Here is a 12,884-nt window from a genome sequence, read left to right on the forward strand (position 1 = left end):
ATGCGGGTACATTATTATCTCCATTTTACAGACTGGGAATTTAAACAAAGATAAATCGGGAGCTTGCCCAAAGCCAAACCCAGGCAAAGAGTGACAAGGCCAGGCCCCTCCACTGCAAAGCAATGTCTGTCTTCCTCCTGGCTTTATCACTCACAAGGCCCTCTGGAATGGGCTCACCCTTTGATCCTGGTCATGCTGGAGGTGCATACTGACTGCTGCTACTGGCAACCTCAGTACATGTGATGACAGAGTTTCCCTGTGGCTCTAGAAGTTCCTACCTTTAGTTTTGGTCAATGTCAAGAAGAGAGAGGACTTGTGTTTCTAAAGGTCAGTACACAGGAAGGCTCTGCACAGCCATCTCTGCCCCTGGAGCAGTACTGTGGTGCTGGCAAGGCCAAGCCTCACCAGGGCCAGCATGTGGGACTGCCTGCCTGTGCACCTGAGCCAGCAGGTGGTGCTGAGGAAAGATCCTGAATCCTAGCCTTGTCCCAGTGCAATGCCAAAAGATGTTTTGTGACTGCTGCTTCTAGTGCATCTTTGTCAAGTTTTACATCAAGCCTCCTACCACACTGGACAGAAGATGGAAAATCAGGTTCTATCTTATACCTGTTATGAATACAATGTTACAAAAATATCAAGAGAACAAGAGGCTTTTCCTCCATAGGGTACAGGGAAAGCTGGAAAGGGGCTTATTATGGATCTGTTCAAGTGCACGGGAAGAAGAGCTTTTGTCTAAATAGTCAAATGGGTCAAGGGAGACCAGGGAAATCTCATCTGCCCCTGGAAATCAGCTATATCCTTGAGGGCACAGGATTGCACTGGTCTTCATGAGGTTTCTGGAAATACTGAACACCTCTGCCAAATTTGGTAACATTTCTCTACTCAAATAGATGTCCTGTTTGGATTTTTCACTGGTCAGCAATCTACTTGCCCAGTGTGACTCCTACCAGTACCTGCAGGATGCTCATCCTGTGATCATCAGGTGGGGGGGGACCTGCCCAACACCTGCTGAGAGAGGAGGAATCACAAGATTCCATGCTCCTGAAGGCTAGCACCCCTGTCCTCACCACACCTTAAGCCCCACTATGTCCTGTGTAAGAACAAATATGAGAAAGGAAAGGCAGCAAAGGAGACCCAACAATACGGGATTAACTGCCGTGCAATATCTGACCAGTGCACCAATGCAATGTCTTTATACTGAGACCACAGAGTAAAGCAAAGAGCAAAGCCATCCCAGTATTTCACAGTAGCCCACCCACACCAACTGTAAAGGAATGTGGATGTTTTAGAAGGGGTGTAGTAGAACACACTTTACAAAATGTGCAGTGGAAAGGAAAGAGGCTTCTGATACACTGGAAAGGCCCTGTCATGCTACCCTTCCAGTTACTAATTAATATGCCTGTTGATATTGATTACCCTTTATAAATGTTAAGAAGTTATTTTGAAGCTGAAGGCTAACAAGATTAATATTGATACTAATATATAATAACAAATTCGCTTCCTGGTCATGTAGAAAAAGTAGAAATACATTATAAGAAATAGATTCCCAACAGATGATAACAAAACAAAACAAAATCCACCTTCATTTAAAATCTCTGGCCACCAAGCAAGATGACCAAATGCTGTATTCTCTTCTTCTTTTTTATTTATTTATTTTTATTTTTAAGATGTTGCTAGACCTCTACTTTATTCATTTATTTTTATGTGGTGCTGAGAATCAAACCCAGTGCCTCACACATGCCAGACAAGTGTTTTACCACTGAGCCACAACCCCAGCCCCTGTGTCTTCTTTTTAGCAAGCAATTAGTTCTGAAATCCTCTCTGCAAAATCTCGCTTAGGCACCACCTTTTCAGGAATACCTCTGCTTATGTGCCATCCTCACCTTCTCTGAGACAGGGTAGCAGCTGAGCATGAAGGCTCTGGAGATTAAGACAGTGATTGAGAGAGTGAAAACCTCAGCTCTGCCACTACTAGCTCTATGACCTTGCAAAGAGACTTTACCTTTCAGTGCCTTCTTTCCCTCATCTGTGAAGTATGGATAATTATAGAATTGCTTATTTTGCTCTTACAGAAACTCCATAAGCTAATATCTGAAAAGTGCATTGAACATTGCCTGGTTCCTGGTAAACATCAGCAGCTGGTCTCATCCACACCATCATCGTGTATCCCTGACATGCAAGGTTGTACTGAAATTGCTCACACAACTAAGCAGCAGTCTCCAGGAAGCAGGGGTGTCTCATATTTCCCCTCATGCTCCTTAACACACATAATAGTTATCTAAATATGGGCTGTCTTCAAATATGTCCTAAATTGAAATCCTACTCAGACTTGCTCAGCTGACTTACAACTTTCAGTTCTGAACTATCTTTACAAATATTAAAACAAAATTTTTTCTAAGCATGTCTTAGGAATGAAGGCAAAAGCCAAGGATGAATTGTTTTTGAACTAAGCTGAGGGAATTCTTTGGATGGGAGCTTTGGACTTGCATATCAAAGGCTCTCATGATGACAGCTCTGAACACAGTCACAGGAGCCTTGAGAAGAAACGTGAGCTTATCAGCACCGGCTCATTCCCAAGTGAGGTGATGACACCCTGTATGACCTTATCTTTAACTTAGATTAAGAGAGATGTAAAAGATGAGAGTGCTAAGAGAAAAGTAAAGCAGAGAAGGTAGGAAAAACTGCAGAATTAGCATCACTACCTGCCATGAACCAACAAAGCAAACTGAGGTGACAGGTTTTTCACAACCCGAGCAATTCTTCTGAGTCAAAACATAACTTCCCTAAATATTGCATGCATTAGCTCCAATAATGGTTGCCTAAGTCAGAGATTTTTTTTTGTAGGTAGAGGATAATTCTAAATAGATTTCAGAAATTAGGAAATCATGAGTCTTGCAAAGTCAACAAAGTTTTCATGTAATCAAAATTTAAAATGGAGTAAGCCTTTAGCACAATTAATCTATATTTCTACTCATAGACAAACTCAGGAATAGCTTCTGGGCTGCTTCATACAAGGTCTCAGAGAGTGTCTACACTAAAATCATGAGAAGGGTCACCTCTCATTTCCACTGAGCAGGCACCCAGGCAACTCTGACCTGGTCATCACCAATGTGTTCTAGGGATCTGCCAGATGTTGGGCTTTACATGAACCCAGAAGTGAGGAGCAGCCCAGGGCTAGTGAGGCATGGCCCTCCAGCAGCCAGTTCCAGCAGCCTTACCATTAACCTTTCTGAAGGCTGCCTCCTGCTCTGCCCAGGCCACCAGCCTGCCCACATGCATCACCCAAGAGGGCCTCAGGAATTAAGTATAAGGTCCCAGCCTGGAAGTTAATAAAACCCTCCACAACCTCACCCAGAAATTCCTCCTTTGATCCTTATTTCTCCTCATTTCCTTCAGCATATAAACAGTAGCTAGGAAGTATTTCACTTTTCCTACCTCCCCATCTTTACTGAAAGCCACCGTGCTGACCACCATGTTCCCTGCCTTTTCTCCATGCCCAATCTCACCAAACCTTTGAAGTCCATTGCAAAGTTCACCTCCCTTTTTAAATGTTGACTTTCCAACCACAAGTGGGTGCACTGCTTACTTTCCATCTCTTTTGCAGAAACTTACAGTCTATCTTCTTATGCATGGCATATTTAAGCCTGTCCCTAACCCCAATCCAACAAGATCAGTGTGGAGATGTCTTTCACATTGACAAAGCTCATGAAATACTTAAAATTGAACTTGAGAAGAAACAGCTGGAAACTGAGCCTCAATCTTCATCATCCTTCAGCATTTTCTCTTGGCAAGGGGTCCCGTAAGAGGAATCCCAGGAAAGGTCAGCTTGACTGTGAACATCCTTGGGGCCAAGTGGTGGTGGAGTTTGTGTTCTTGTCAATTAGAAATATCAAGTGGGCAAGGTAAAATTTACCCCTGCCATCTAATGTGGCTAGCAAGTGCACTTGGGCAGGTGGTTCACCTTCTTTTATCCCTAACACATTACTGCCCTTTTGCCCCGATTGGAGGAGATTGGGGTTACAATCTATTCCATTTGCTAATTTTTAAATTGGGGTGAGCAAGGGAAGGAATATAATTAAAATGATTACAATTAGATCCAATTAAATGCAAATGCTATATTCTGAAAATGGTCCACCTAACTTTCTATTTCTCACATTTACTCACTCTCTTTTTAGTACTACGCCGCTGAGTTCAGCTGTGCCTGGTGTCTGCAAGTCCATATTTCCTCTAGTTCCATTTGTCTGCAAGGTTTCCACTGAGGTTGCAGAGAGGGGGGTCACCAGAGGGGTGCAGGTGTGTGGGGCTGGGCACATCATTTCCTGCAGAGTTTCAAACAGCCCTGCTATTGACTCTATTTGTACCTGTTTCCCAAGGTCCTGGTACTAACAAAGTCTGAGAGCTCCCTACTGCTTCTGCACACCCCTGATGATAACAGAGTGCTCTGTTCCCTCTGGCCTGCTATGTTTGTTACCCCTTTTCCATCTATTTCCTAACTTCTAAAAATTTTTTGTCATCTCCACTCCTGATTTGTTTTTCCTTGAAGATTTCTGGTGAGGAATACTCTTTTGTTTGGTTACTTGTTCTGTTATCCACACATACACTGGAGAGTCAGTCTTGTTCTTCATCATTCCAAAAAGTCAGAGTTTTAATGGAGGCAAGAGGAGAGGAGACACTGATATTATTTCTTGTCCACAGAAGTTGTGGGGAGGAGTGTCTGAAATCAGGGGTCCCTGATATCCAAGAAGCATCCTGAACACTCCAGTTTTACTAAGGATAAGGACTGTCAAGAGGGAAGAAACAGGCAGAGGAGGAAGGTGAGAGAGTACAAAGAGAAACTGTTACTTCAACAGACTGTGTTAGGCCAACCAGGGCCTCAGTAATGCAAGACATTAATTCACAGATGCTCTAGCCACCAGGAAAGGCTCTGGTTTTGAAGTGCACAAAAATACAGTCAGAGTCTTGTCTAGAGTCACAGAATAACAGAGTGACAGAGCTGGAAAGGACATTGGTAGCCATTCATACCATTCTTTCATTCCTGGGCACAGGGATTCAGGGTTATCTGTGTTCTCAGAACTACTGAACAACCCAGTGCTGGCTGTGACCTAGATAAGCATAACACCTCATAATACCACAGTATTCATGCCATTTGCAGAGGGACATCACCTCCTGACCATCACTCTGGCACAAGATAGCTGGTGACTTACTTGGCAGTAACTGCATCCCATCAGCTCCTTGTTGTACATTCTTCACCACCCTAGGGTCACTTTGATCTGCAACTCACCATCATTTATACTATTCTGAGTCTTAAAGGTGCTTAGGTCTTATTGGGCTCCAAATTACATTTTAGTATGGTCACTGTCTTACTCTGCTTTTGCTTGCTATCACAAAATACTTCAGACTGGGTAATTTATAAGGAATTGAGGTTTATTTAGCTCACAGTTCTAGAATATGGGAAGTCTAGAGCATGACACCAGTATCTGGTGAAGACCTTCTTGCTGTATCACAACATGACAGAGGGTATCATGTGTTGAGACAGAGCAAGTGTGTTCACTCTAGTCTCTCTTCCTCTTCTTATAAAACTGCTAATGCTATTATGGTGGTTCCATCCTCCTGACACTATCTAATCCTAGTTACTTCCCAAAGGTTCCACCTCTAAATGCCATTAGCATACAATTTGAGGATTAAGTTTCCTAAACATGAACATGTGGAAGAAACAGTCAAACCATAACCATTACTTTTGCAGGTTTTTAGTGAAAAAGTTAGAGCAATGCAAGACAAGTGGTCCAAGCAGTTGATGATGGTGGCCTGGACAAGGTAGAGAGTGTGGCCATTGAGAGAAGTGGACAAACTTAAGACAGAGTTTACAAGGAGACCTGGTAGGACTTGCCGAGGAATTTACTAATGAAACTGATAAATCAAGTCTGATTTCCTACTTTCTGGCTTAAGAATAGTGGGGAAACCATGGTGTCATTTAATGTCAAAGGACAAGCTGGGGAGGAGATAACTGGCTGGGGAGAAAATGAAGAGATTTTGGGGGACATGTTAATTTTGCAGTGTTTCTGACAAATGTAACAAACTGGTGGTGGTCTGAAAATACCAAGCAGACTTATCCCTGAACCATTATAGGTCTCAGATTCCTCCTCTGTGAAGTGAAAAGAATTGGGCAAAAAATCTCAGTGATGCCCATCATTGTCCACATCAGCCTTCCTTCCAACTGTTATGGTTTGGATGTGAGGTGTTCCCCAAAAGCTTACAAGTGAGACAACTGAAGAAGGCTCAGAGGAGAAATGACTGAGATCATAAGAGCCAGAGAATTAATTCCTTGATGAGATTATTTGATTAATTGAGTAGCTGGTAGGGTGTGGCTGAAGGAGATGGGTCATTGGGGGCATGACACTGGGGTACATATTTGGTATCTGATGATTAGAGTCTCTCTCTCTGCTTCCCTCCAGCACACTTTTCTGCATTATGTTCTGCCTCACCTCGAACCAGATGGCTGGCTATAGTATCAACCTCTGAAACAGTGAGCCCTTAAATAAACTTTTCCTCCTTTAAAATTGTTCTTGTTAGGTTTTGTATTTTTGTTTTTTTGGTTTTTTTTTTAATCATAGCAGAAAAAACTGACTAAAACACCAACACACTGGTCTAGGATGGTGACTCTATAGAAGTTGGACCTGTTGGTTTATTCTCGGGGAAATATCTCAGTGAAGACATGCATTTGGGAGACAGCAACATAAAGATGATCCTTTAGGGGAACTTAGACGATCATCTGGGAAGAAGATATGGGAAGAAAAGAGAAGATGGTTTCAGACTTATCCTTGAGGAGTCCCAACATAAGGCAGTTGGGGAGAGAAGACAGACTTTGATCCTTCTGTCTTTTTAGCACTTCCCAAGGATGATGGGCAAAGCAACAGAAAACCTGTTAAGGGTTAAATGACTCAAGTTTTCCTTCTAGTTGTGAAGCATATCTGCTAGGAAAAAAAGACAACAAATATTAGCTAAAAGTCAGTCTGAATTCAACTAGGCAATTATTCTGTCTGTGAGGACAGTGACCCTTTGACATCCACAGAGTCACTCTAAATCCAAAGGAAAGAGTTTTCTAAAGAAAGACACTCTCTATTTACTAGAGATTTGGAAGTGATCATTGCATGTGTGAACATGTATTGAATTATCCTACTTTACCCCATTAATATGTACAATTAAGACCTGTCAATCAAAAACATTCTTTAATTTTAAAGAACCTTTGGAAATGAAGATATGATTTCCTATAGTTTGACAGTTGTTTCCACGGCACAGTGTGTTCACTAACAGGAAGAAATAGTTTATGATGGCAAACATAATTTTTTTTTTGAAGGGAGGAATTGGAGGAGGCTACTTGTGCCTATGTAACTCTTCAGGTGGTCCCCAAAACAAGCTCACAGCGTTTGCCCCCGTACAACTAAAGTTCAGAATTTAGATCAAAGCAATGAGTCCAAACAATAGGGCTCAACACATCCAAATTAAGTAATTCATGCAAAAAGCAATTTGCTGTCATTTTTTAAAATATAAAATTGAGTAGATTCCCCAACTCTTTTTCTCATCAAGATAAGTAAGTTTTCTATCCCCTTGAGTATTAGGCTAATATTCAGCTTCTTTGTATATTAAAAGTAAATTTAGAGACTACAATTGGATTAAAATGAAGACATGGTGCTTACTCATACACTTTTCATCTTAAACTATTTAACTTCCAAAACTGTTACCTAAACAAAAATGAACAAGATCATTTTTATTTTCAAATTACATGTTTCTAAAAAACACAACCCAGTAGCTTCCAGACCAGGAAAGTCCTCAAACTTTGAGACTTAACTAATCATTTGTGACTGTGAGAAATGATGCTTTAAAATTGAGATTCTTTTCAGACTCTACTAAATTCTGCTCTTATTCATTGTTCAAAAACATCTTTGGTTCCATTATGTCCATCAGAATGATACATAATCTCCAACTCCAGAATGAGGCTTATCAGACCTTCCAATAATCTATCAGAAACAAGTATATATTACAGTGTACTTGTCATGCAAATAATTGAGATTTTGAAAAGATAACATTTGATTTTCTTTGCATAGCATTTTTTCTAGCATTAGCCTATTGCAAGTTAGAATATCATGTTATACAAAAATTATTAATCTAATAGAAATACTTTAGATAGCTTTATTGATTGGAGGTGAAGATATGTTACATGCTCACTGTAAAATAAAATTTGAGCAATATGGAAATGTACAAAAAATAAACACCATGTGAGGTTGTGTCACCATCTAGGGATAGCCAGTTGGTTAATGTTTTGTATACATATTCATGGTCTTTTTCTCTGTGGGTGCTCACATCCTCCATGCCACTTTCACACTGCATCCTAGACATACAATTGAGATTGTATTGCACTACTTTGTGATCTTTTTGTCTTTAGTATATCATGAACAACTTCCATTATGAATTCATAATCTGCTCATGATTATTAAAGTCTATATGAAGATTTTATGGATGTATTCCATCCATCATATAACCATACCAACACTGAACGTTCTCAAATTATCAAACACCAAATGTATATTAATCCAGTTGTAAATAAGGGTGCAGTGAATAATCTTCATAATGTTCCACATTATCAACTCCCCAAGCAGAGTGGTGCATTAGTTGCAATTAGTAAATCTACAAGGACACATCATTACTTTCCAAAGTCTACCATTCACATAAGGGTTCCCACTGTGCATGCTGTGAGTGTGAACAGATGTGTAATGACATGTGTCCACCACACCACGCAAGTATCATCCAGGGCAGTTTCACTTCCTAAAAATCCTGGGTTATGGACGTTTTTAAGTTAGGTTGCTCACCTCCAAGGCTTCTCAGTCTCGCTGCTGCTCCTGATTTTCCTCATACCTCTGCCTTTGGCTCCTTCACTGGTGGGAGGCTGGGAAGAGGCTCCAGCAGGCTACTCAGGAGCCCAGAATTGTAGCCTCTGCTTCCCCGTGGAACCACATCGACAGGAACTACTGGGTATCACCATCACTTCTGCTGCAAATTCTGACCCCAAACTCAACCATCTCCCAAGAGGCCAGCACCCAGTCCTCATCAGCCACCTGGACCAGCCAAGGCTATGTTTTACTGGAAGACAAAATCATGCCAAACATTGTTTTTGTTAGTGGAATTGATGTTAGAGTGGATGAAACTAAAATCAGAAGTTTCTTTGCCAGATATGGATTAGTAAAAAAAAAAAAAAGTGAAGATAATCATGGATCAAACTGGTGTGCCCAAAGGCTATGGATTTGTTTCATTTCATAATGACATGGATGTAGAGAAGATAGTATAATCACAGATAAATTTCCATGGTAAAAAGCTGAAACTGGGCCCTGCCATCAGGAAATGAAATTTATGTGCTTATCATGAGCAACCACATCCCCTGATTATTTTAAAATATTTTTTACTTTGTCAATGTTTCTTTTCTTTTATTTATCTATCTATCTATTTATTTATTTATTTATATGAAGTGCTGAGGATGGAACCCAGGGCCTCACTCATGCCATGCAAGTGTTTTACCACTAAGCCACAAATCCAGCCCACATCTTTTGATTTTTAACCTTCCTCCTCCACCACAGTTTCAGAGTGTTAAGAGTAATCCAAACACCAAAACTTACATGCAGCCTCCAACCATGATGAATCCTATAACACAATATGTTCGGGCATATCCTCCTTATCCAAGTTCACCAGTTCAGGTCATTCCTGGATATCAGCTCCCTGTTTATAATTATCAGATGCCACCTCAGTGGTCTGCTGGGGAACAAAGGAGTAATGTCATACCTCCTGCTTATACAACTGTTAACTACCACTTGTAATGAAGTTGATCCAGGATCTGGAGTTTTGCCAAATGAATGCTCAGTTCATGAAGTTATTCTGACTTCTGAAAATGGCCCACAAAAGAAATCTGTGGACCAAAGTATACAGACAGTGGTATCTTGTCTATTTCATCCAGAGAACAGACTGAGAAACACTCTTGCTACTCGAGATGACTACTTCAAGGATTAAAGAGTGCATCCCTTTAGAAGTCAGGCAGGGCTTAAATCTCTTTCATCTTCTCTGCTAACTTTCTAGTCTCAGGAGAAGTTGCTTGTTTTGAATATTCAGAAGTTCACTACTGAAAGTTGTTCACTACTATGGAAATTTAATTCTAAGTTTTGATATTGCACTCAGACTTTCTGTATAAGTTACATTAGATTATTTAGTTTTACTCTACATTGAAACTGTTATGTTTATTTAGAAATTGGTTCCTTGTTTAATATATAGTTAAAAGTAAAAGATAATTGAAAATAAATAAGTATAAAAACAATTATAACAATTATAAGTATAAAACAATTACTTATACTTATAAATTATACTTATACTTATAAACTTATACTTATAAACAATTACTTATATACTTATAAACAATTATAAGTATAAAAACAAAAAATAAGTATAAAAACAATTTTCAAATAATAGAAAACTAGTTGGAATAACTCAAGATTTATCTGTAAGGGTTTTTTTGGAATTGGCATTTTAAGAGCTTCAAAGCAAATGCTAATATTCAAACAATTGCTTTAAAAAACATTTTGAAAGGTCATAATTGTGATAGTTTGAATACAAGCATTTCACTTCCCCAACAAGTACCTTAGAACAGTACAATATTTACATTATTGTGCTTTACATTTATGATTTGCCTAAAAATCACCAAAAATGGCATTTCAAAATTGCATTTTTCATCAGTAGAACTCAAAATAAAGTTAGTTTTATTCAAGTTTTCTTATCTAAACCCAGTCAAACAGAGTCTAAACAAGCAGTCCAATAGAAAAATAAATAAATAAAGGCAAGTTAAAAATTACCAAAGAAGCGTGTATGAAAGTGTCTGTCTCTGAATTCTTGTAACATTAAGAATTTTAAGAAAGAAATCCTTGCCTATTTGATAGATGAAGGATGATATCACATTTTTATTTTTTTAGTGAGTTTTAGTGAGCCATTCAATTATTGGTTATTTTCATCCTAGTTAGTGCCTGTTTAAGCCCTTTGCCTGTTTTTAAATAGTATTTATCATTTTCTTTTTGACTTATATGAGCCATTTATCATCTATTTTCAGTTATATTACCAACATTTTCCCCCAGTTTAGAGATGGCATTTTGTCTTTTTGTATTTAATGGTAGTATTTTCTTAGATTTTTGACATATAGATGTTTAATTCTTATATAGTTAAATCCATAGAAAATTAGTTGGTTCTGATTACTTGAAACTAGAATTTCTAAACAGTGATTTTTAAAAGTTAAGTAAGATCATCAACACACATCAAAAATGCATACCCTCACAACCAAGGAAATAAAATATAAAACAATAATGTGCCATTTTAACCTATATGTTTAGTAAACAATTAAAAGGTACAATATGACTTATTGATGAAAATAGTACTCTTACACATTGTTATAGAGGTGTACACTCAACAACTTCTTTGAAGAACAATTTCTTGATACCCATTTTTATGTAAAATGCATATAACTTTAGAACCATTCTTCTGCTAGTCATGTAACCTGTAATTATTCTTGCAGAAATTCCCAATGATTTATGGTGAGAAGTTTATGACAGCATTACTTGTAACAGAAAAAAGGCTGAAACCAATCTGTATTTTATTTGTTTATTTGACATAGTTGACTTAGTGCTTAGTATGTGTTAAGCATCACCCTAAGCATTTCATAACTATAAATGGATTAAATTCTAACAACATGTGTCTATTAATATACTGAAGTTTCAGAGACTGTAATTCCAACCAGCTTTAAAAAGAAAGAAAGTTTCTCATGAAATTGAAATTCCAGAGGTTAGAAGCCGAGTAGTGGTGTGAGAAACAAGTCAAAGATGTCATCAATGATCTGTCTTTCCTCACTCAGCTCTGCCATTTCTTGGATCAGCTGAGTCTTCTCACAGTTGCAAGATGACTATGTCTCCTTGAGCCTGTCCAGAGGGAAAATAAAGACAGAAGGCAGAATTTAACTTTTCTCCACCGGGTCTGAACTCCATGTCCCAACCTCCAATCTGATGGATCAGCTTAGGTTATGTGCATATTCCTGACCAACAATCATCACCAGGATAAAGTCAAGTTCTGATGGGCTTCTGTGAATCAGTATTCCCTTCTGGAACCAGGGTAGAGGGCATAAATAACCGAACGGACTTGTGATTGTGTTAAGGTGAAGAGGGGAGAAATGATGTTAAGAAGGCTACCAACAGTGCCCACCAGACAAACTGAATATCCACTAATAAGAAATTGGCTAAATACATTCATGGTGCATCCTTGAAATGAAAATTTGTATGTCAACAAAAGGAACAAAGTAATCTATATGTGGTGACATGGAAAACTCTAAGATATATTACATTTTTTAAAGTAAAAGGGTAGATATCATATCATATCTATTCGGTAGAAATAGATAAATTGGTTATCCTTGGATATACACCAGAAGAAAACTTTTAAAGATTGAGATTAAATGGAAAAGAAAAAGGAAGACAATGATATGTAAATGCTGATTTGAGAACACTTTTGAGGTTTCTTTGGTTTTGTTTTTGTGGTGCTCAGGGTCTCACACATGCCAAGCATGCACTCTACCACTCAGTTACATTCCCAATCCCTAAAAAAGCATTTTGGATTTCATAAAAGGTTTTCTTTGTAGCTGTGGTTGGTAGAATAATGACTAAGATATCCAGTCCTAATCCCTGGAACCTGTGAATATATTAACTTTAATGGCAAGAGGGATTTTATAAATGTGATTAAATTAAGAATCTTGAGATAGGGAGAGTATGCTGGATAACACATGTGGATCCAATATAATCATAGGAGGTCCTTATAAA

The 12,884-nt window shown here is 38.7% G+C and overlaps 1 pseudogene across 1 annotated transcript; it reads left to right on the plus strand.

The window, feature by feature from the left end:
- On the plus strand, positions 1-10,119 carry LOC306642612 (deleted in azoospermia-like; annotated as a pseudogene). The gene is made up of 3 exons: positions 1-6; positions 8,941-9,426; positions 9,587-10,119. The product of its transcript is annotated as a deleted in azoospermia-like (transcript).
- Positions 10,120-12,884: the final 2,765 nt, after the last annotated feature.

The sequence above is a fragment of the Sciurus vulgaris genome (genome assembly GCF_902686455.1).
Source record: "Sciurus vulgaris genome assembly, chromosome: 13".
Classification (NCBI taxonomy): domain Eukaryota; kingdom Metazoa; phylum Chordata; class Mammalia; order Rodentia; family Sciuridae; genus Sciurus; species Sciurus vulgaris.